Source organism: Lithobates pipiens, unplaced genomic scaffold (assembly GCF_037356315.1).
Source record: "Lithobates pipiens isolate NorthernLeopardFrog02 unplaced genomic scaffold, aLitPip1_a1.2 Scaffold_22, whole genome shotgun sequence".
NCBI lineage: Eukaryota > Metazoa > Chordata > Amphibia > Anura > Ranidae > Lithobates > Lithobates pipiens.
In genome coordinates, this window is record NW_027507784.1 from 82,994,052 (window position 1) to 83,019,152 (window position 25,101).

The following is a 25,101-nucleotide window of genomic DNA, read 5'->3' on the forward strand; positions in this document are numbered from 1 at the left end:
CAAAGTCTGAAGGGCTTTAGAATATGGAACATGCTTCAAATTTTTCCGAAGGAACTCCGCCGGACCCGGTCCCTTCGAAAAATTCGCTCGTGTGTATGCTATTCCGACGGACTAAAACCGACGCTAGGGCAGCTATTGGCTACTGGCTGTGAACTTCCTTATTCGAATCCAGTCGTACGTCATCACATTCGAATCCGTCGGAGTTTAGTGTGATTGTGTGTGGCCAAGTCCGCTCAGCCGAAAAGTCCGTCGGAACTCTGTCGGAACTCTGTCGGAACTCTGTCGGAACTCTGTCGGAACTCTGTCGGAACTCTGTCGGAACTCTGTCGGAACTCTGGCGGAACTCTGGCGGAACTCCTTCGGAACTCCTTCGGAAGTCTGTCGGACATAAGTCCTCTCGTGTGTACGGGGCTTAATACACCCCAGATGAAATGGACCTTCGGAGCAGGCAGCGGACACCCATATCTTTTAGATGTGGCAATGAATATAGATGTTGGATGCTTCTGTACCCTTGGGCTAGTCCCATTTGATTGTAAATACTTGGCCGCCTTATATAATTACAGTACTTAAGCCCATCCATAAACATGATTTTAACATTGCCTAGTTTGGTGGATTACATTTGGCTCAGGCAACAATCATGGGTACTCCAGCAGACACCCTTTGCCTGACTAATAGCCATAGAATAATTCATCCTCAGAAGTATTGCCTGCCTATCATTGTTTACTTAAGATACAGCTTGTACCAGGGTGTCTGCTGGGTGCATTAATATGCTAAAAAGTTGAGTCTTAACTCCCTTCTCATGTCCATCATTGACCACCTTCATTTATACTCACATGCCCTTCTGTTTGTTAGAAACTGAGCCAATGGCCAAGTGAAGAAGCCTTTGCAAATTGGGACCCCAAATAAAGTAGCGTTGAGCATAGTTGAGGTTGATAAACATGAAGGCATATGAGAAGTAGGTGCTAGATGTGGCAGGTCAGGACAGTGCAAGTTAAGCTGGCCATACACTGCAAATTTCTTTTGAAAAGGAATTTGCTTGATTCTCCCATCAACACACAGACAGGGTTGATGCAGGAATCCCTCCTGCTGAGCCATATTATTCTCTCGGCAGGGGAAGCCATCCCTGCAGGGAGAAGACTGTGATTATTGCTAGCGGTTATAACAGCCGATAGCGATACTCGCAAGTAAGATCCGGCAGGCTGATTGTACCCAAGTGTATCGATCAACTCGGTACATTCAGCCTGCCCATACATGGTTTGAATCCAGAATCGGCCAGGATTCAATCCATCTATGGACTACTCTCTTCCAATCACTGTAATTTTATCCTGTCACTGTTGTTGCTCCTTCTTCAGGACTATCTCAATGACTCACAAAGGAGTCTGAACCTCAGTAATAGACTTCTGATTCTACAATTTTTTCAGAATGCGGAGCATTTCAATTTTATACAACAGTAAAAAGCACTTATTTCCTAAAATGTTTGCAGCTTTGCTACTTTCCCAAATTACAGTATCAATGTGTTTGTCCACTTAACGGCTGTATGAAAATGTATTCACAATTTTTATTTTTTTTTATCTAAAGACCGGTTTCAGATACCAGTTTCCCAAATACATAATCACCGCCCTTAATTACCTCTTTCAAGAATGAAACGCTAGTGGCTAACTGAGCCAGATGTCCCATTAAAAATGACTTTGATCATTCGTTATCGGTGATCTTGCGCTCTAAAGATAGCCGAGTGTCCATCTGGAAGGTCTGTCATTTATTTAAATCTTAAAATAGTTTGCTAAACTCGGTGTGAAGAGTTTTGTTTGTGAACTTTTGTTGTGTGAGATACAATTAACTAATTTAAACTTTGGTGATAAGAAAAAGAAATTTGCATAAGCTTTGAATTTGTGCTTCCAATCTCTTGTGAATGTTCTGTTGTAAAAAGGGAGAGCTAAGTATTGCTTGCAGGGTGTATAATTTGAGAGGTTTTGAGATATTTTGGGAATGGTAGGTTATGAAAGGTGATGCCTAAGGGCCAAAAGTAGCATGTTTGTGTCTTTGCTGTGTGTGGAATCAGTATGAGTAAAGTATTTTGTGAATGGAATGGTTCTTTATCAAGCACTTTAAATGACTGCAAAGATGTCTACCCACAAGCCAACCTGTGTTTTATTTTATTTTTTACGCTGGCTGAATGCTGTCTGTCATTGATTAGATATCAATTTTATTTTTCTGAGCGGATTGTATACCAGAAATGTTCTCTTCAGTTTTATCCCTTTAATCTTATACATTTCACAAACTGCAGATCTGTAACCTGACGCAAACCTGGTCCACTAAGTAAAACTGGACATTTACATAAACAGATGTGTACCTTAAGGATTGTAAACTGACCAGTAGATCTAGAGGTAAAGACAACTAAAGCACATGTAGACCCTTAGTTACCTAAAAAATAAATTTAGATTTGCCCCACCTTCCAAGCCACCTTATTGATCAATAAGGCCTTACTGCACTTTGAATTTATCATGGTCTTGCACATAACTTAATCTTTGTATCAACTGATTTATTTTCACAGAAGGTAACTTATTCTAATGCATATGTCTATCGAACAGTACAGGACACAAAAAAATTATTCATAGACTGGGTGTTATATGCTGCTACCTTTAGGTGATTGGATACTGGCAAAAGCTATGCTGGGTCCACCCCCCTAGTATCCCCATATAACCTCTCCCAATCCATCAGGCTTCAGTTTATTTCTAGTGTCCCTAGGTGATGGATGCACTTTTTTGAGAAGTTTTTCCTATCTTTTCACCAAATTTAACTCATTAACACTTATTTCAGGATCAGACAACTTCTTGCTTTCATAGCTCATTAGCAGTTTCCAGAGCAGTGATTTTTAAACACACCTAGGTAACCTTACCTGGACCCTGCAGTCATGGGAATAGCCTATGTCTGCTTCAGTCACTGAATCCTGTGTTGACACTCACCTTGGCAAATGGTGCAACAAATGTAGTTAGCTGCTGGGTGCTATACAGGGCCATGGTCCATCCCTATGGCACCCAGACCCTGAAGACCCTCTCTGAGGGTATGCCCATCGTTGAAGGTGAAGTATGGACCCTGGGCAGGACCAGCGGCATGGACAAGGTAAGATGGGGTTTCCTTGTACCACTTGGCCTACTGGTTCCTGGGTTTACATGTTTTGATGGCACACTAGTAATATATAACATCATTATTCGACTAGATTTACTGCAGTGCTATCGACATTAGTTGAAAGGGCACTTGCACTCTTAGTGTTTTTTCCCTAAGTGTATTGTCTCACTATTCTGTTTAATGGGTAACGTTAGAACGTTCACCTATTCAAATTTGGTAGTTTAACACCTTAGGACACCATCGGAAGATCCTTCTCTGCTACTGATGTAGTGCTCATAAGACTGAGATGCATCCTTCTGGCCTCTTTTCTGCTGACATAGCTGATTGCTTTCCACACCACCCGTTGCCTAACTGCAAACATGACAAACACCCTTTAAAGCAGTATTAAACCCAAAACCAAAAATGGAATATATTGCAGCTTACCAATTATTAGATATGGCTGCATGAGTTTTTTTCTTTAGAATTTTCCCCTCTGTTTTCACTTGGTGATCTGGCCAGTAACTCAACTCCAGTATTAAGAGTACACCAACTCTGGATGAAGGAGCACACACTAATTCTGCCCAAACAGTAACATTGCCTGACACACCTGCCTGTGGCACCTTGAGATTTTTCTCATACATTATTTAAAGAAATTACTATTTTACTCTCTCAACATTATACTAGTTAATCTGGATTCATTGATCAACTGGCTGGACTGGTTGTACAGCTGGCCTTGTCAATTTGGAGATTACGTAAACTATGGCCCCAATATTCTGTGTGGATTGAATGGAGAACCTTATTCCTCAGATCTCTACAATGCCTTTACAGTATGGCTTGAAGCCTGGTCTTCTAATCCAGTGTGGGAAAGATGCCTTTTTTTCTCTAACCTGTAGTTAGATATAAAACTTTTATTTAAGACTCCTGTACATCTGCATTCAAATCTAATGTCAGAAAAATTCTTCCCCCTCCACCGAGGGAGGTCATAAACCTTTTTTTTTTTTTTTTCTTGAGTTGCCACTTCTGTTTACTATGCCCATTTAGTGCTAAATGAATATCCTTGTTCACAATCCCAGGGATAAAAAGTGTGTTCCCTCAGAATTTTGATTTATAGACTTTCACGTTGTCATCCAACATTTGACAGCAGCTGTTTTGCATACCCCCCCTACATGCACCTACATGCAGTGGGAAGTTTTTTCTTTGCATACTATTGTCTAGGTAATGATGTCTCTTCAGTGTGACAATCTTGTGTGTCCGATTCATAAAAAATTTAAAATCTTGAGCAGCTTCTAAGCATGATCCATTGTTCTTTTATGAGATGTGTTTTGCTCTTTTGCAGATTCTACTAAAGATAGCACAGGTGTAGTTCTTATGGGCAACCATTTCCAAATCTAATGATTTACGCAACTTTGAAGCAGACTTCCTTGTCATGACCTCTCTGGACTAATCCTCAGACCTTGTTCTGAGCTGCAACACACCTTTGTCTCATCCCTTATGAACTTCCACAGAAGTTCACCAATTGCCATTTTGTGTGGTAGGTGTTTAAGTTGTCCTCCCCTACCTAGATCCTGACCTCAGGGTACACTAGAACAAAATTGTATCAAATTATTTAAATCCCCCTTTTCCTTGGGTTTCTTGGGTGTTTCCCTTTCCTCTCCTCCTATGGTCCACAACAGCTTTAGCATATGCCTGTTGTACTTGACCATCCCCATTAGCCTATGGATTTGACAGCCTGGGCAAGCAATTTCCTAATATCTGTACCACCCAGATATTGGCCATGTTAGCACATTCCATCCTTACCTTGGATGGCCCACTTTACACCCCCATTTGGGTACAAGCTACATCTCCTACTCGGCATAGTGGACTAATTAAAAAAAAAAATATCCTGAATTCCTTACTCAGCCCTCATTCTGTATACACTGTAGCTTGACATGACCATACTTCTAACTATAAAACTATCCAAGCTAGAAAATGACACCATAGACTACATCCAAAATGAACCTGCTGCCAGAAGAAAAATAAAGCTATATCTTTGTGACAATAGGTGCAAAACATTGCATCTCTGGTATTGAGACCCCCCCCCCCCGATGCAATATTCTCAAAAGATCTTCCTCCACTGTTATAAGTAAACTATGTAACTTTGTGAAAAGTAGGACCTCACAGCCTACAGGTCAATATGTGCATGGATATAGTACCATCCCCATAGAGGATTTTACAATAGAACACTGCCCATACCTCCAGTGCCGTGTCATAGCCTCAATATTACATTTTATGGATACTGAGGCTATGACACAGCACTGGAAGTAGTGGCTGTGCTTCCATTCTGAAATCTTATGAGGATGGTGCCATATCCAAGTACATATTGGCCACTATGCTCCGAGGTCCTATTTTCTGATAAGCTGTTGGATTTGATGTGGTGAAGATATCTATCTGTGGGTGATATCTGTTATGCTGATAAACATACATTTATAGTGGAGTGACAAAATTATAGTTAGTATACGCTTTCTGTAATCTACTATACAGGATCCTTTCTCATCATTCCTACAGCACCTCATAGCTATAGTTATGCTTGTAAATAGAGAGAATCCCTTCTGCGGATACCATCATAAAATCCAGTCGTATTCCTATCCAACAGCAGAACCCTTCCTTGGACTCCTCTTCCACTTGGGGTCAAGGTAGCCAGTATGACATGACAGTAATCATCTTAGGGTTTGCAAGGTCAGGTATGACATCTATGGCTATGCCATTTCTCCATGAGAATCCCCCCCCCCCATCCCATTTGTCTCACTGAAGTATTCCCCCTTGGGGCTCCCTTTTTCACTTACCCACATGGTCATGTTGTTCCCCCCCGCCCAGGCCTTTACCCTCTGAGAGGACCCTCCCTAGCCCATGCCTTGTTAAAATTTGGTTCTGTACTCCTCCTCTGAGCGTTTCCTCCGTTTCACATTTCTACCGGACTGTTGGTTGTTAGGCAGCTGTTCAGTCTATGCCAGTGATGGCGAACCTTGGCATTCCAGATGTTTTGGAACTACAATTCCCAGGATACTCTTCTACACTGCAGAGTGCATGAGCATCATGGGGTGCCAAGGTTCGCCATCACTGGTCTATGCTGTTGCTCCTGTAACACAATATTTCTACTGTTAAGTTTATTTTGAGATTCGTTGACCCTCTTATTTTCTTCCTGTCAACCTGTTGCGGCTGTTTAATTTTCTTGTTGCCCAGCCGCAAATTATTCCTTGGTTTGTCAATTCCTTTGTAATGTATGATAGAGGAGAAATTTTGACTTACCTGTGAATTCCATTTCTTGGCGTATAGTACAGGACCCTCCCCTTCTTTTCTGTGATATCTTGCTTGCTTACAAAACTGGAGCCTCAGAGTGGGTAGAGTTATATGGGAACACTAGGGGGGACCCATCAAAGCTATTGCCTGTGTCCAATGACCTTACAGTAGTGGCATATAACCAATGGACTATGACTTGATTCCTGCGTCCTGTACTCTGAGATACAAAATTTACAGGTATGTTAAAATTCTTCTTTTTTCATATGTGGAATTTCCAAGATTTTGTGAAAGGTTTACTTTTAAAATGTCAAATTTTGTAGGAAAATGTAGATACATTTGACCATTACATTTTAATAGAACCAGTAACATTTTGCCTTTAGTAGGTCTTGCAGATAAGTGACCCAACACAAAAGCACAATATGACCAGTAAATACTTTAAAGGATAAGTTCACCTTTGGGAACCTGTGACATGTTCCCACTGCAGCTACCTCTCCCCAACCCACTGCCTCTAGTGACAGCGAGCTGGGAAGCTTCTCCCTGAACTTGCTGTCACAATTTAAAAAACAAAACAAAAAAGTGCCAGTGTGGGTCTATACCCACCCCGGCCGCATCATTCATTCAGAGGTGAGAACACGTACCAACAGGCTTTGTGGTGCTGTTGAGCACTCTAGGTAGTTCAATGATTGTTCCTGTCATTGTGTACTTGCCTGCTCATACAAGGTATGAGCAGGCAGCTCACACTGACAGTCTGCAAGAGCCCTGATCATGGTTGCAATGCTTTGCAGGCGCCTAGTGTAAAAAAAAAAGTGCTAAAAGATGTGCCTTTATTTTTTTACTAACGTGAATTTATCTTTTGCTTGCCAACCACCCACCATCGTTATACGGCGGCAGGTTGGCTCCCCTGTGCAAATCAACATAGCCTGTACAGCAGCCACTTTAATAGCTACAGGGAAGTAGACAGAGATCAGATTTTCCTTGTGATCAGGAACAGCGTTTGATCTCTACTCCCAGTCGGTACACTGCCCCCACAGTTAAACACCCCCTAGGGAACACTTTTAACCCATTCATTGCCCCCTATTGTTAACCCCTTCCCCGTAATCAGTGGCCGTTTTTAGCTCTGATCGCTGTATAAATGTCAATGGTCCCAAAAAAGTGTCCGATCTGTCCGCCACAATGTCGCAGTCCCTCTACAAATCACTGATCGCCCCCATTACTAGTAAAAGATAAATAATAAAAAAATGCCCCCTATTTTGTAAATGCTAAAAAACAAATTGCGCAAACCAATCAATATACCCTTATTGCAATTTTTTTTATTTTTTACCAAAAATATGTAGAAAAATACATATTGGCCTAAACGGATGAAGACATTTATTTTTTAGGGATATTTATTATACCAAAAAGTAAACAATGATTTTATTTTTTTCAAAATTGTCGCACTTTTTTTGTTTATAGCGCAAAAAATAAAAACCGCGGAGGTGATCAAATATCACCAAAAGAAAGCTCTATTTGTGGGGGGGAATAAATTTTGTTTGGGTAAAGCTTCGCACGACTGTGCAACTGTCAGCTAAAGCAACAGTGTCGTATTGCAAAAAATGCCCTGGTCATTAAGAGGGAAAATCCTGGGTGCTTAAATGGTTAATAGATAAATGTGTTTTTTAATTTTATTTTTTGTGTACAGTCAATTATTAGCTGTATACAGCAGAAGGTGGTGTCCTTTTTTTGGATTGCTCAACTAAATCTTTTCCAGGTAGCCTTCTTGCCAAGCAACTGTGTAAGCAGCGTTTCACAATCACATAAGGTATAGTGCAGACATACACAATCGATCGAATGTATGTTTTAATATAAAAAATTTCAAATTTTTTGGCTGTTTGTAAGGGTCACATTATCGTTATATCACTGCTTCAAACTTTTCAGGGCCAGCATTGTGGGTGGGAAGAAATCCAAGTGTATCGTCCTCGCTGACTAATGGAACTGGTATGCTCAACTTCTAAATGGTGTGCTGACCAAGATCCTGCAGGTTTTGGTCCGATACACACCGGAACGCGGTTTCCTGTGTAGTCTAGTTTTGCAGTCCATTTCTTCGAATGGGCTGCAAAAGGCACTGGAATGTGGTAAAAGTATTACAAGCACTATTTCATAATGCACTGCACCAAACGGCATGGTTACTGCAATACCATGTCATTTGGTGCAGCCCATTTGCGAGATGCATTCAGGGTGACAATACAAATTGACACCCGCGCGCTCTTACAGGGGCAACACCGTTCACCTGCAGTGTGGGAAACATGCACCAATTGAGCTTTTCCTGGTTTGGTCTGAACCAGCCCTTGCAGGGGGTGTGGATTTCTATACATGAGCTGACAATGCTGAAACTGTTGAAATGTCAAATGATGCTTGCCAATCTCACATGTTCTTAAGTAAGCAGCTCTAACAACCACCCATTGCTGCCTCTGGAAGGGATGAGGAAGGACCTTTGATTTCATTGGACCTACAAGACGACCCCTGGGGGGGGGCAAAAAGGTATGTTTTTTTTTCCTTTTGTGGGAGCGTGGTGGAGGTAAATGAAAAATAAAAGTTGGAAACCTGCTTTAAACCACTAGGTGCTAGTTTTATTATTGAAGTGGCATCTATATTTGTGGAATGAAAGCCGAGTAAAAGTACTGATGTTTTTTCAAGTACTTGGCGATACCAATTACCGATACTTTTTGACAGTTTTCAAAGCACAATACAGACTAACGATATAATCTTTATAATTATGAGGAACTGTAAACTTGCTGCACTGATGGCTGGCACTGATAGCCTCAGAACCTGTGTAATTAATGTGTCCTGGATTAAAGGGATGATGTATCAACCCTAGTGGCACTGATAGGTGGCGCTGGTTTGCAGCACTGATAGGACACTGATATGCAGCACTAATGGCTGGCACTGATAGGGCAGTGATTTGCAGCACTGACTGACACTGATATGCGGCACAGATGGCTGGCACTTATGGGCACTGGTATGTGGCACTGATTTGCAGCACTGATAGGTGGCGCTTATGGGCACTGATAGGTGGCACAGCGCCTAGAGGCGATTCAGTTCGCATTGTGCGCTATACAAGTATTTCATTCATTCAGATATGTGGCACTGACTGATGGGCACTAATTTGCAGCACTGATAGGTGGCACGTACTGATGGGCACAGATTTGCAGCACTAATTACTGGCACTGATATGCAGCACTGACTGGCCACTGATTTGCCGCATTGATGGCTGGCAATAATGGGCACTGATAGGTGGCACTGACTGATGGGCACTGATAGGTGGCACTGACTGGACACTCATATGTGGCACTGATGGCTGGCACTTACTGATGACTGGCACTTATAGGTGGCATGATACAATAAAATCGACTATAAGTGATGACATAGTACAAGACCCCATCTTGATACACCCTGCACTCAGCCTCAGTAAGCCTAGTCAGAAGAATGCAGCAGCGAACATCTTGTTACACCCAGCCCATATAGCTAGTGAACTATATGGGCTGGGTGTAACAAGATGTCTGGTGCCACCTTGCGACTGCAGGCTACTGAGGCAGAGTTCAGGGTGTACCAAGATGGGATTTACCGTGTACCGCCTCTGACGGAGACTCGGGCCGTCACTTCCATTAACGATTCTGATGGCCCTGTCACAAAAGCATGCGGCTGCGACCCACACCCCTGCCCACAGGCTTACCTTCCTCCACTGCACCTCCGGACTCTGACTGTGCCATGCTCTGCCTTCTTCCACCCGCCCACTGACTTCCGGTATCGGGGTGAAACATCGGGACCATTTGCCTGAGTACTCGGTATCGGCACCTATACTAGTATCGGTATCTGTGCGACCCTAGTTTTTTGTATAGGTGGTAATACATTTTTTTTAATGGTATTTCTTTTAATTATGAACATAAACATTTTAACATCTGCAATCTATATATTACTGATCGCCAACATAATACCCAATGCTGTGGATGTTAGTAAATGTATCCACTCAGAGAGCCACCACCAGACACTTTGCACAGCTGCCCAAACTCACTCACCGCTGTCACTAACTGCTCTGTCCCCTTCTATTGGGAACCAATTACTGTGGTTTTCGATCATGTGATCACAATATTAGCTATAGCATAGTGACTAGATAAAGGCTGGTGCTTTCAGTAACAAAATAAGCCTGCTAGGTTCAGGATGCAATGACATCTGAAGTGCCATCTGTTTAATACTGTAATGGTCAGATACAATTACGGTACTTAAAAAAATAACTTTTTAAATTTTTTGCATATTTTTTGCATATTTGTCAGTCAACAGTGCACGGTATTGAGTACAGAAACAATTTAGTACTCTTAATACTTACGATAGTAAAGTATTTTTTCTCTGTCGTTCATTGATGGACACAGCATCTTCGTCTTGACCTTAGGTTATATCGCCCCTTTAGGAGAGGACTAGGCAGAAAGTGTTAACAGCAACACTTGCACAGTACCACTCCCGGGGGGGGGGGGGGGGTTCCTACTGGCTATAACCCCTCACATTGCATCCAGCAACTTTTTCTGCCTAGTGTAGAAGGACCTGGCTCCCGGTGGGACCATTGGTCCTGGGACTTTTTTTTTTCTGCATTTTTGATGCCTGTGATCTACAATCAACAGTCAAGCTGGGTGACAGACTGGATAATATAGATCCTGGTAGTGTCCCCAGCCTGGCCATTGAGCGTGAGCAGGCCCTAGCTACGCGCTGGGTCGGCCACGACATGCCCCGTCTAACCCAGGAATATTCCCGCCTGCCGATCAACGTGCTGGAACTACGGACGATCAGGCAGTGCCTCTCCACATGGTCACAGAGGCTGCAGGGGCGTCCGGTCAGGATCCAGTCAGACAACACCATGGCGGTGGCGTATGTCTTCCATCAAGGAGGAACAAGGAGCTCAGCTGCAGCACTGGAGGTCGCTCACATCCTGCGGTGGGCAGAGCGGCGTGGTACATTCCGGGCGTAGAAAACTGGCAAGCGGACTATCTAAGTTGTCAGATGCTGGACCAAGGGGAATGGTCACTACATCCGGATGTATTTCGGCCCCTTTACCTAAGATGGGGCACGCCAGATGTGGATCTCCTGGCTTCTTGACTCGGAACTTACAGAAGTTTGTGGCCAGGTCAAAGGATCCCTGGGCGGATGTGGCAGACGCGTTGGCTCCATGGGGGCATTATCGGCTGATTTATGCTTTTCCCCCACTCAAACCTCTACCACATCTGCTTCGCAGAGTGGAGGCCGAGGAGATTCCGGTAATTCGGATTGCTCCAGATTGGCCCCCGGCGTCTGTGGTACACAGACATATTACGAATGGTGGCAGATGTTCCTTGGCGGCTGCTGATGCGAGAGGACCTTCTGTTGCAAGGTCCAATATTTCATCCTGCTTTACCATCACTGGCTTTAACGGCATGGCTGTTGAAAGCCAGGTGCTAAGGGACAGAGCTCTGTAGGATTCGGTAATATCCACTATACTGAGGATAAGGAAGTCATCTTCTCGGAAGATTTATCATTGTACGTGGAAGGCCTACATCTCCATGTGTGAGGAGTTGGGGCGGTGTCCGCGCACGTACTCAGTTTCCAGGATCCTGCTGTTTTAGCAGTGAGGAGTGGACCAGAAACTTGACTTAAGCACCATTAAGGGGCAGATATTGGCTTTGGCTGTCTTTTTTTTTTTTTTTTCAGCGACCCTTGGTGACTCATTCATTGATGAGTACAGGGGGATTCGACATGTGGCCCCTCCGGTTTGACCACCGCTACCTCTGTGGGACTTGAATCTGGTGCTCTGTGCTTCAGAAACCACTGTTTGAAAACATTAGGGAGATCCCATTATTGACACTCTCAGAAAGTAGTCTGCCAGGAGGGTTTCTGAGTTGGCGGCCTTGTCTTGCAAGTCTCCCTACTTGATCCTCCACAAGGATAAAGCAGTGCTGCGTCCGCGCCTATCCTTTACAGCCAAGGAAGCTGTTTCTTTTTGATCTACAACTGCCATGGTGCTTTTCATGGTTTGGTTGAGGACACAAGCAAATATGACAGCTATCAATCATGATGTTCCAGGAATGTAACTGTTTTTTTTAAACCATTAAAATGTATTAAAATTGTTGTGTTTAGTTCTGCTTTATGATTTACTGCTGTTCAGGGGCTCTGGTCTTCATCAAAATGGCAGACTCCAGCAAAAAACTGGAGAAATGCTGGAGGCAATTTACAGCACACACTAATTTTGGTAGCATAATTATTATTGTGGAATGCATGTTCCTTAAGAACATTGCTGTATGTTTTAAGTTGTTATGGGTAAAGTTCGGCTTTAAGTTAACAAACGCACGCTGATGTTAAATTTCACAAAAAGGTTCAGCCCTCAATTTTAAATCTCTCCCATTCTATGGGGGGCCATTACTAAAACTGAAAGAAACTAAATCTGGAGCAGCATGGCTTCAATCTTCAGACACTTTCCGTCTCAGATCTCTAAGCTTCTGGTCTCACCTGTCTTAACCAGCAGCCTCGGCCACTGTGTACACTGCTTTTTTGTGAATTTCTTCTCTTTCCCAAGTAAAGGGGAGTTGTCACAGCCAATCTGATGAGGCAGTATTTAAAATGATCAAAGCTGAAAGGCCCAGTGCCTCTGAGAAGAGTATGGTGAAACAGCTGGACTTTGCAGAAAAAGAAAAAGCTCTCCTTTTTAGATCTTTACTAATCATCAGCAATTTAATATTCTTACAAGCGAGTGAAAACAACATGACGAGTTCTCCACCCTCCATCCGCCCCCCCCCCCCCCCCCAAACCAAACGCTTTGCTATAATCTGTCCAATCCTTGAGGAACTTTTTAAAGTAGATCGACATGTATCTTGCCTTAGCAAGGTGTCGATCTCCATCTTTGAATTTGCACCCTGAAGGTTTCCAAAGAGATGGTATCTGAAGGTTCCCTTCAAAATGATTGACTTAATGGAGTAGTTTGGCCAGGTGGTCAAATCTATTTTCCTCCCTATAGAGGCAAGGTGAGTGGTCGTCTGCATCATCCGTGCAGCTGTGGTACGTTAGAGGGTCCCTAAAATATTGGTCTGCTGACCAGACTTCAAAAAGATCTCTGGTCTAACATCCCTTCAGAGTATTCTCTGGATAGCATCAAGGACGCCATTGGGATATCTCCTCCAGAGGCCCTCTACCTAAATGGGTGTTCCTTTCTTTCATTCTCAGGAGAAACATTCTAAATCCTCCTGATCTTCTGTGATAGCCTCAGCCTGACGGAGGCCAAATTTAGCCACTAAGTCCTCCAATAAATCTTCCACTAAGTCCTCCAATAAATCTTCCACTAAGTCCTCCAATAAATCTTCCACTAAGTCCTCCAATAAATCTTCCACTACGTATGAAGGTTTGGTTGCTGATTGTGTATCTTGGCCTAGGGAGAGGTATTTTCTGTACCTCCTCTGTAATATTTCTAAGGTTTCTTTTCAAACCTGTTCATAGCACCCAGGTGAGAGAGGTCCCTTGGGTACCTTAACATGCTCATGGTCTGCCCTTAAAAGTTCTGAATGGAATCTATTTGGTTTTTTTTTCCTCTCCAGCAGGAAGAATTCATGACATTGGTGAACATCTGTCACACCCATCTCTATGTCCCCTCTTTCTCTCTGCAACAGCGCTTTACAGTAGGGGATCAGCACATCCAGTTTGTTACCCTGCATGTTGACCCCAGCTCCAAAAAGTTTTGTTCCCAGTTTTGGTTGAATTGAGAACCAGAGACATATTGTTTTTATCTTGACACATTATCATTAAAGCGGTCTCAGCTTAGGACCTTCAGCAAAGCCTGCAGGTTACTCTGCTTCCTGTGCAGACAAAAAAAAGTCTGCAGAAGTACATCCCTCCCCGCTCTTCATAGAAAGGGGTGTGCCTCTTACTACACCCAAAGGTGTCACTGCTCTGGTGGCTTTCATTGGACTCTGCAAATGAGGACCAATCAGGGTACAAAATCACAACCCCACAGCAGTAAAGTACATAAACCACCAAGGTGGCACCAGAAGCCAGGCCACATCACATGAGGTAAAACACGTCTTTCACTGGGCAGAAGTTAGTTCTTCACTCTTGGCCAAACATACCTGAAGTGTAAAAACTGGCTGGCAGACTGAGTCATCGGCACATCAACCTTGGTGAACTGTCACTCCATCAGATAGTTTCTTCAGATCTCTCGGTAAAATGCACATGGATCTGTTGGCATTTGATGCAATGGAAGGGTTTGTATCCAGAGTAACAAACCTGGCAGAAGTGGATTTTCTGGTTGTTCCATGGATGCTTTACTTGTTCCCCACAAAAACACACGCCTTCTCTATAGAATCAAGTCCTTAAGGAAACCCACCATTTTGATAACTTCAGACTGTTCAAGAATTGCCTGGTACTTAACCTAGTTATTCAAGTCAGACACTGTGCCCCCTTCCTTTTTTTTATTTTTTTCGTCTTTTTTTTTTACATGGCAGTTGAAGTCCAGGTTCTGAGAGTGCAAGGTCTCTCCAAGGCCGTTCTTATTCCAAACATCTTAAAGTGGATGTAAACCCGAAAAAAAAAAAAAAATGCTGTGATGTCATAATGTAGAGTATAAGATTTCCTATCATTTGAGCCCAGTCTTGCCACAAAGAGTTCATCCATCTCTGAGCAATCATCCTTTTATTGTTCAGTCAGATTCTTGACGAACTGAAAAAACTTCAAAAACTGTCAAACCATCCCCCTTGCTGTGAGTGACAGGTGATTTACATATCTTGTGCACTAGCCTAAGAGACGTGCATTTATTTTTTTTAATTCCCTCCCACTGCTTTCTTCTGCTGCTCTTCCAGAATTGGATGTTCCCCACCTCAGCATGATTTGGCATGCTGAAGTCATGTGGTTACTTTCCTGTCTTTTCACTGGATGTTAGAGATCATAGCAGAAGTTCAGTGTAAGTTCACAGGAGAATATGCATATTGACAAGGGGAGTGTAGAGGTGGGGGGGGGGAGTCTACTGACATGACTCCACCCACCGAGCTCCAGACAACAGACTCACCCACAGAATATGTAGTTTTTCGGGTCTCATAACAGACAGAGGGGAGACATTTGATAGGTAAAGATACATGTAGGAGGCATGTATATCCTTCTGGATAACCCCTATGGCAGTAGTTTAGAAAGGATGACATTGGGTTTACATCCACTTTAATTGGGTTTTGCCAGATTTAACAGGCTTATAAGCTTAAAGGACAGGAGCCTCTGTTTTTGGCACTGCTCACTCTACCAGGCCAATGAGCGCATGCTGGGCCATTCTGCAGCTGTTTCCTAGAGATTTTAAAGCAGCCATTTAAAGCAGAATGTCCAGACATTCAGCAAAAGAGGATTACCCTTCACTGACATTTGTTTACTGCTTTCTAATCTAAAGCTTGCTCCCCATAGGCATATGGTCGCTAGATGGGGCTGTGCCTTTGGTTTTACTTAGTGTCTACTCTCCTAAGGGAAAGGACTATATACCCAGCTGTAGAAGATTGTGTCTCCCAAGAAACGACTAAGAGAAGGTTTTTACTGTGAGTACAAAAATATTCACGTTTTTATACTGCACTTATGGCATATGAAGCAGACTAGCAAGTCTCACTGAATCTTTTCAATTTAAGGCAAGCCTGAGCTTAGAGAACAATGGAGGCTCCCACCATTGGCATTTTCTAGTTGCCTGGATTATTTGAAGTTAGTGGAGCAGGATGACCGTCTACGATACTATAGCTTTTAAGAGGCGTGGACGGCCGTTTTAACTTCTATATTTGTACATAGGCTTCTTAAAAAAAAAAAAACAGTGTAGCTTATTTCCATATCCAGAGTGAGCAGGGACAAAACTATTCAGGTATAGCTAAATGAAAAACTTTGTTTAGATAGAGAGGGATTAGAAAACCTTGTTTTTTTTTTTTTCTCTTCCTCCCCTTGTTAGGGAGATTCACCCTCTATTTGCCCTGTTTACTTTTACAGTGGGGAAAAATATTTGATCCCCTGCGTATTTTGTAAGTTTGCCCACTTACAAAGAAATGAAGGGTCTGTAATTTTTATGATAGGTGTATTTTAAATTAGAGACCAAAAATCCAGAAAAAAAATCACAATACAAATGTTATAAATTGACTTGACATTCAGTGAGTAAAATAAGCGATCCCCTACCATCCAACATTATTCCTGGCTCCCACAGACTGGCTACAGTATGTGCTCATGTGGTAAACAGATTAGTCGTGTCAATTTAAGAAGGTGCTCTAAACGACAACTCGTTATGTGTATAAAAGCCACTTGTCCACAGTCTTTCTTCAATTCAAACCTCACAATCATGGGCAAGACCAAAGAGCTCTTAAGACATCAGGGACAAGATTTCAGACCTGCACAAGGCTGGAATGGGCTACAGGACCATCGGCAAGAAGCTTGGTGAAGAGGAGACTGCTGTTGGCGTGATTATTTTTATTTTTTTTGCAAATGGAAGAAATACAAAAAAAAAAATGCCCTCGGTTTGGAGCTCCACACAAGATTTTGCCTCATGGGGTAAGGATGATCATGAGAAAAGTGAGGGATCAGCCCAGAACTACACAGAAGGAGCTTGTGAATGATCTCAAAGCAGTTGGCACCACAGTCAAACAAACCGTTGGTAACGCAATATGCCACCAATGATTGAAATTCTGCAGTGCCCGCAAGGTCCCCCTCAAGAAGGCACATATACAGGCCTGTTTTGAAGTTTGCCAGTGAGCATCTAAATAAATTCGAAGGATTGGAAGAAAGTGCTGTGGTCAGATGTGACCAAAATTGAGCTCTTGGCATGAACTCGACTCGCTGTATTTGGAGGAAGAAAAATGCAGACTATGACCCCAAGAACACCATCCCTACAGTCAAGCATGGAGGTGAAAACATTGTGCTGTAGGGCTGTTTCTCTGCTAAAGGTACAGGTTGACTTTTCCATATGGAGGTGCCATGTGTTGTAAAATCTTGGATGATGACCTTCTCTCTCCAGAATACGGAAGATGGGTGGGTCTTCCAGCATGACAATGAAACAAAACATACCTCCAAGGCAACAAAAAAGTGGCTCAAGAAAAAGCCTATTAAGCTCATGGAGTGGCCTAGCCAGTCTCCAGACCTTAATCCTATAGAAAATTTATGCAAGGAGCATAAACTTCGAATTACCAAGAAACCTTAGTGGTTAAGCCACTATCTCATCTTTATATTATCCCCTTTGTCAGATAAAAGCTGTATCCTAGTGTCTGTGCTTTATTAAAAAAGCTGATTTCTACCTGTTTTAACAGCTTCTCTCAGTGATCACGTGACTTTAGGCTCTGCTCTACCCATCTGATGGCTTCAGTGGGCGGGGCAGAGAATCCCCTGCTGACAGCCCAGGAGGTGAGAGCCTGGAGTCACGTGATCGCTGGGAGAAGCTGCTAACAGGTAGAAATCAACTTTTTTGATAAAACACTGGCACTAGGATACATACAGCTTTTTATCTGACAGAAGAGATGATATAAAGGTCAGATAGTTTTGAAGCAGTGGGGAGAGGAGCAGAGTGGTGCTAGTGAGAGCTGGGAGGGGGGAGGAGGACAGAAAGACAGGAGAGCTGCAGATAGCAGCAGATGGAGGCACATACACTGACCAGTGTCAGGGCTCAGCAGCCTTGATATATCGTGGTCAGCGTACAGAGGGGAGGGTAGAAACTGGCAGGATTAGCCACTTCAGCCCCGGAAGGTTTTACCCACATCCTGACCAGCCCATGTTTTGCAACATGGCACTGCTTTGCTTTAACTGACAATTGTGCAGTTCTGCGACACTGTACCCAGTGTTTGTTTCCTACAGAGCTTTCTTTTGTTGGTATTTGAGCATTTTATTTTTTGCGCTGTAAACAAAAAACTTTACTTTATGCATATCCAAAAATGTAAAAAAACTAATTTCCTAATCAGTTTAGGCCAATATGCATTCTGCTACATATTTTTGGTATAAAAAAATCCCAGTAAGCGTTTGATTGGTTTGCACAAAAGTTATAAGGTCTACAAACTACAATATAGGTTTATGGAATTTTTTTTTTTTTTTTACTGGTAATGATGGCGATCTGCGATTTTTAGTTGGACTGCGACATTGCAGCGGACAAATCTGACCCCAAGTGACATTTTTTGGGGACCAGTAACACCAATATAGTGGTCAGTGCTAAAATAAAAATGCACTGATCATTGTATAAATGGGAAGCGGTTAACTCCAGGGACGATCAAGGGGTTAAATGTGTTCCCTGGGAGGTGCTTTCTAGCTTGGGGGGGGGGGGGGGGGGGTGAATTCACTGGAAGAAAAGATCTTAATTCAGTTTAGCTGAAACACAATCTCTTTTTTCCTCCCTGACAGACTAGTGGTGTGCTTTGTTTACATCAGCACACTGCTGCTCCGTGTCTCTTCTGAACGATTGGTGGGTTGCAGCCGATATACCCTCTGATTGGCTCCTGCTATGTCCAATCACAGTGGGAGCTGCACATGCCCTAAACCGTGTGCGCGAAATCGCGTACATGTACATGATTTTGTGCACCCAGGCTGCAATGCCGCAGTTAATGTACGTGGGGCGGTCCGGAAGCGGTTAGGGGAACAGGTTTCATTTTTTTTGGGTTAACAAACGTTTTAAGGATTTAGAGACTATCTACAAAGAGTGGACCAAAATCCCTCCTGAGATGTGTGCAAAACTGGTAACCAACTACAAGAAACGTCTTACCTCTGTGCTTGCCAACAAGGGTTTCTCCACCAAGTACTAAGTCATGTTTTGCTTGGGGATCAAATACTTATTTTACTCACTGAACTGCAACTCTATAACATTTGTATAATGTGTTTTTTCTGGATTTTTGGTTGATATTCTGTCTTTTATTTTACAATACACCTATGATAAAATTTATAGACTTTTAATTTCTTTTTAATTCTTATTGATTTTTTTATAAAAAAAAAAGGAAACGCGTAGTACAGAACATTCAAAAATCTCAATATACAAAAATACACCATATACATCTCACATCAACAAAAACAAAATATGATACATAACACATAATCCGTGATGGCATATTTTGTTACCAACGGTTTGTTTGGTGACTGTGGTGCCAACTGCCTTGAGATCATTCACAAGCTCCTTCCATGTAGTACTGGGCTGATCCCTCACTTTTCTCACCATCCTTACCCCATGAGGCAAAATCTTGCATGGAGCTCTAGACTGACAGCGATTCATGTTTTGTTTTTTTGTATTCCTTCCATTTGCAAAAAATCACTCCGACAGTTGTCTCCTCCTCCACCAAGCTTGTTGCTGATAGACTTGTAGCCTATTCCAGCCTTGTGTAGGTCTGCAATCTTGTCTCTGACATCCTTTGACAGTTCTCTGGTCTTGCCCATGATGGTGAGGTTTGAATAGAAGAAAGATTCTGTGGACAGGTGTCTTTTGAACACGTTTCGAGTTGTCGTTAGGAGCACCACCTTAAAGTGGAAGTAAACCCATGGATTTAAACAATTTTAAAAAAAAGGCATGCCGGGAATGCTAGCTGCACATTGGCTGTGCTCTCAGCCAAACTATTAAACCATCCAATGGCTGGTGTCATAACGAATCACATGTGCAGCACCATAGCAGTTGGAAATTAAACAGAGGCAAAGATGGCAGCTTCCTTGGCTGAAAACGATAGGGGAGTTTACTTCCACTTTAAATTGACAGGACTTATCTGTGTACCACATGAGCACATATTGTAGCCAGTCTGTGGGAGCCGGGAATAATGTTGGCTGGTAGGGGTTCAAATATTTTACTTGCTGAACTGCAAGTCAATTTATAAAATTTGTATTTGTTTTTTTTCTGGATGTTTGGTTGATATTCTAATTTAAAATACACCTATCATAAAAATTACAGACCCTTCATTTCTTTAAGTGGGCAAACTTACAAATTCTGAAAGGGGTTAAAAAATGTCCCCGCTCTAACCGAGCATTACTGTTGAGTGTGCACACTGTTCCTATATTCCAACATGAGGCAGTTTCTCCCCATGATTGGTGTTTGTGAGGGACACAGGACTTTTAGCCCTTGTTGCCTATATTGATCTCAGCAGCTGGTTTGTGAGTTTTTTTCCTAAATGTCATTAAATTAAGCCGATATAGCTCCCAAGCTTGGTTTTTGATAACGTAGCCAGCTTAACTGTAACTGTAACACCCTGAGGATGATGCCAATGCTGTTACTAGACTGGAATCCCTGAGAGGCCCTAAGCCTCAAAACCTTTCTGATACACTCCTTAGTTGAACATCATCTGTGCGGAGACTGGAGAAGTCCTGATTAGGGATTTACTCTTACAAAACATTTTATCAATCCAAATCTATTTGAAGCATTTTGTAAGAGGTGGGTAGTTCCCACTGTGGCCTGGCCTATATCTCATCTTAAAGCGGGATTCCACTGCCGTTTTTTTTTTTTTTTTTACCTGTGTCACTGTTGGGTGATTCCTACGGGGTCTTTGCAGCCACGATCGGCGTCTTTTTAACCCCCGGCGTGACGATTTCATTGCTAAGGAAAACTTTTAAAAAAGCAGTCCGGCGGTTTCCATTTTCACTGTGGGCGTTTGAAGCCCACAGGCATTTACTTCCTGGATGCGATGACACTGAGCTCCCAGCATCCACTGCTCCATCTCGCACATGCTCATTGAGTGTCCTCTTTGTTTTCCTTCCTTTTGTCTCCTGTGCTATAGTGGTAATGGCTGATAGAGCTGCCTGCCCACTTTCAAAATGGCAATTTCGGCTTGACTGTGTCCCCCATGGATTCCTGGGAAATAGCTAAAAAAGTTCCCAGGGACCATTGCAAAGCCGATAAACACGCCTACTCCCACGGGAGGAGAGCCCAGAAGTCGGCATAAACATTAAAAATAAAAGGTAAATACTGCATATTATTTTATTTCAATGGTCATAACTGCATCTATGTTCCAAAGCCATTTGAATAAGACGAACTTGCAATTTTCTGTACAAAACCACTTTAAGCACTGTACCTATTGTGGAAACACCAGTGTTTTTTTAGGATCCCATAGAAAAATGTCTGGAAGCCTTTTTCAAATCTTAGTCACTGACAGGCCAAGCCAATGCAACCTGCCATAACTGTGATGTTCATTTGTCAAACCTTAGGGGATGGACTAGGTATATGTCCAAGGATCCTTCAAAAACTAGTTGTAGAACACTTAAATCTCAGCCCTACACTACTTTATACAGAGATAATTAGCTATTGCCCATCATCTTTGCCTGAATGAATCTCTTGCTGTAAATATGCAGAACACTCCTTGGCTGAAATGTTGATCTGTGGAACATCTCAGCCCTACACTACTTCATACAGAGATAGTTATTGCCCATCATCTTTGCCTGAATGATCTGTGGAACAGCAATTTAAAAAGTATTTGCGGATGCCTTTTGATGGTGAACGTCTTTGCTTCATAGGTGAAGTTGTCTAAAGATGCACCAAAGGATTTAATTTTTTCTCCCAAGGTTCACACTCCTAGGCCAGACTCCAATCCAGCAGCCCAGTTCAGTTGCAAACTCTGAGCCTCTAAAATTCCTAAACCTGCAGACAAGTCCCCTTTGTCAGAACGGTCAGAAAGCATCTTGTAAGGGTTGTGGTGTTCCAGGAGCTACAAGCTAAAGTTCTGCTCTTTGCCTCTGCTCTGCTTCATGTTGTCCAACTTACCCATTTCTCCACACAGGCTACCAGAACTCCATGACATTGCAAGACCCTGACAATCACAGGCATGACTCCTAGAGGAAGATGGAATTTGTCGTTTCACCACAGCTGGAGGGCCTAGGTTGCTACCCCTGATCTAGGTGTTGCCCTTGTTCAGGCCATATTCTTTCTTCCTCAGGAAAAACTTCTAACTCCTCTCCTTGGACTCTACAGTCCAGGAGTCATTCAGCTCTGCAATTCTTCATGAGTCCTGAGCTTGATAGTGGCCACCTTCAAGGCAGTTCTAATTGCTCAGGGATGGGGCACTTAAATTTTTTTTTTGTACACTGTTACTGTTGCAATAGGCATGTGACAAGTATTCTTATGAAAGTATCTGAGCTCTATAAGACCCCAAAATGCCAAGATCAGCGTTTTTAAATACTTTTGATTATTTTTATTAAATTGGTGCCATTAAGACTCCAGTAAAGCAGAAGCGATGTCATGGCGTCTCTTCCGGGTTACTACATCCCAGTCTCCCGGCTCTAAAAAAAAAAAAAAAAAAAAGGAAAAAAAAAAAAAACATACCTTGGTGATGGCTGCAGCCATCACTCTGGTTCAACCACTTGAAGTCAAATGACATACAGGTTTAGCAGCAAGTGGTTAAAAAGGAGTTATTAAAATGATCGACGCTCCCCTCTTGAAACCAACTGTGTAAGGAGTTCCACATGCTAAGTAAAATAAAACCCTTACTAAGTTTAAAATTAAACCGCTTCTCTTCCAACTTCATTTAGTGGCCATGCCTCTTAAGCGACCTGAGACTGAGTAGTTTTGTCACCATTGAGATCTGTATATTACTATCATATTTCCTCTTAAGCGTCTCTTTTCCATGTAGAATACGTTTAATGCTTGTAGTTCCTTGTAACTCAGGGGTCGGCAACCTATGGCCTGCGGGCAGCACACGGCCCACCGCCACTAAATGTACAGCCCATCAGTGCACGTGACAAATTAACGTGCTCCCGGCTCATGGACATTTTAACCCAGGTTGGCTTTCTTGGGATAACAACCGATGCGGCAAAGAAGCCACTCGACTTTTGTTCCAAGCAGTAGGAGGGCACTGGCCCCCTGGCCAGGAGACCCAACAAAGTCAGAATCTGCTTAGATCGGGTCTCGGATCTAGTAACCCGGAAGCGATGTAATGACATCACTTCCAGAAGACTTAAAGGTGCCAAATTAAAAAAAAATTACAGAAGTGCAAAGGAGGGATTTGGGGTCTTGGACCCAAGATTCCTCCAACAAGAGTACCCGTCACTGCCTATTACTGTCCCAAGGGATGGTTACATTCCTTCTGACAGTAATAAGTGATCAGCATTTTTTTTTTTTAAGGGACAGTGTAAAAATGTATAAAATTAGATAAACATTTAAAGTGCCCCTTCCCTCTGTGCTTGCGCGTAGAAGCGAACCCATATGTAGGTTATGACCACAAATGTAAACCGCGTTTAAACCACACGTGAGTTATTGTCACGATTGTTAGTCCTCTAACTCTAAACTGGTAACCTGTAGAAATTTTTAAAACGTCGCCTATGGAGATTTTTGAGTACAGTAGTTTGTCGCTATTCCACGAGTCTTCACAATTTTTAAAGCGTAACATGGGGGGCTGTGTGATGTAAAGGGGTCCAGAGGTACAGGGCCTGTGTAATGTAAAGGGATCCAGATTATTATTTTCATTTATTAGGTGAATGTGGCCCCTCCATGCATTCACTTTAGGGCCGTCTTTAAGGTAGGGCAAAAGGGGCAGCTGCCCTGGGCCCTGTCATTGTTGTGGGGCCCACAGCAGCTGCCTCATACTTGCCAACTATCCCAGTTTAAATTCCCTCATTCCTTGAGGTTTTAGTCCTGTGCTGTGTCCTGCTATCTCAGTTTGAAGTTCTGTTACTAATGCTGCCCAGCTCTGCCCTATTATTGTGTACAGATGACTCACCTGCAGACCCTGTGTTTACACATAAATACCGGCATTGGTATGTAAATAAAGGGCGGTTCAGCAGCATTCATATGTAAATAGAAGTGGTATTCATATGTATATCATGCCTCCCTGAGGTCTTATCCACCATTCTGGATGCTGCCCACTGGGGAAATAAAGGGACATGCTTGAAGGTCCTGCCTACAAATGTGGTCATTAAACCTACCATCAGCATGTTCTGCAAAGGTAAGCAAATTGGTTGGGGGGGGGAGGGTAGCGTGGGGTGTGCAGAGGTTGGCAGAGAAGGAATTAGTTTGGGATGCACAGATGAGCAAGGAGGGGATGTATAGAGGTAAGAAAGGTGGGTGCAAAGATGAGCAGAGGTTAGCAGGGGTTTTAAGACTGCAAAGGTGTAATGACAGGTTGGATAAGATGCAGGTCATGTGTAGGGCAGCCCATTCTTTTCAATGGGCTGCTCTATGCGCTACACATGTGGAAGAAAGTCCCAAATCCTTTTTCATAATCACACGGTGCCAAGGCACATGTCAGAAGATGCGTGAGGGTGCCATTAACAATTAATGGCACTGCTGTGTATCTGCTAAAGGGCAGCATGTTTCTGTGGTGTCAGGAAATTGATTTAGCATGCGTTCCCGATGCACAAAAATGTGAATGCAGGCAAACTGTTACATTGGTAGTCAGTGTAAATCATCTCATTACATTGGTGCTTGGTGTAGAATCCTTTCATTCACATTAGTGGGCGGTGTGAATGCCCCCCTTACATCGGTAGTCAGTGTAAATCCCTCCTTACATTGGTGTTACTGTGAATGCTTTTATTACATTAGTGGTCAGTGTAAACCCCTATTACATTAGTGGTCAGTGTTGAAACTCCTCTTCATATTGGTAGTCAGTAAAAAAAATAAAAAAATCAGCATTGCCATTGATCGAAACGAGAGCAAAACTGCATGGAGGATGGGGCCTGAATAATTTTTTTGCCCAGGGTCTAATTGATATTAGATGGCCCTGATTTACATACTTTGAATCTGGCCCTTACATGGAAAAAGATTGCCTGACCCCTGTTGTAACTGATTTCCTCCATTTC

The 25,101-nt window shown here is 42.8% G+C and overlaps 1 protein-coding gene across 1 annotated transcript in view; it reads left to right on the forward strand.

Moving 5' to 3' along the window:
* CCNT2 (cyclin T2) overlaps positions 1-25,101 on the forward strand; it is a 103,495-nt gene that overhangs the window by 51,619 nt on the left and 26,775 nt on the right. The gene's annotated exons all lie outside the window — the stretch shown is intronic.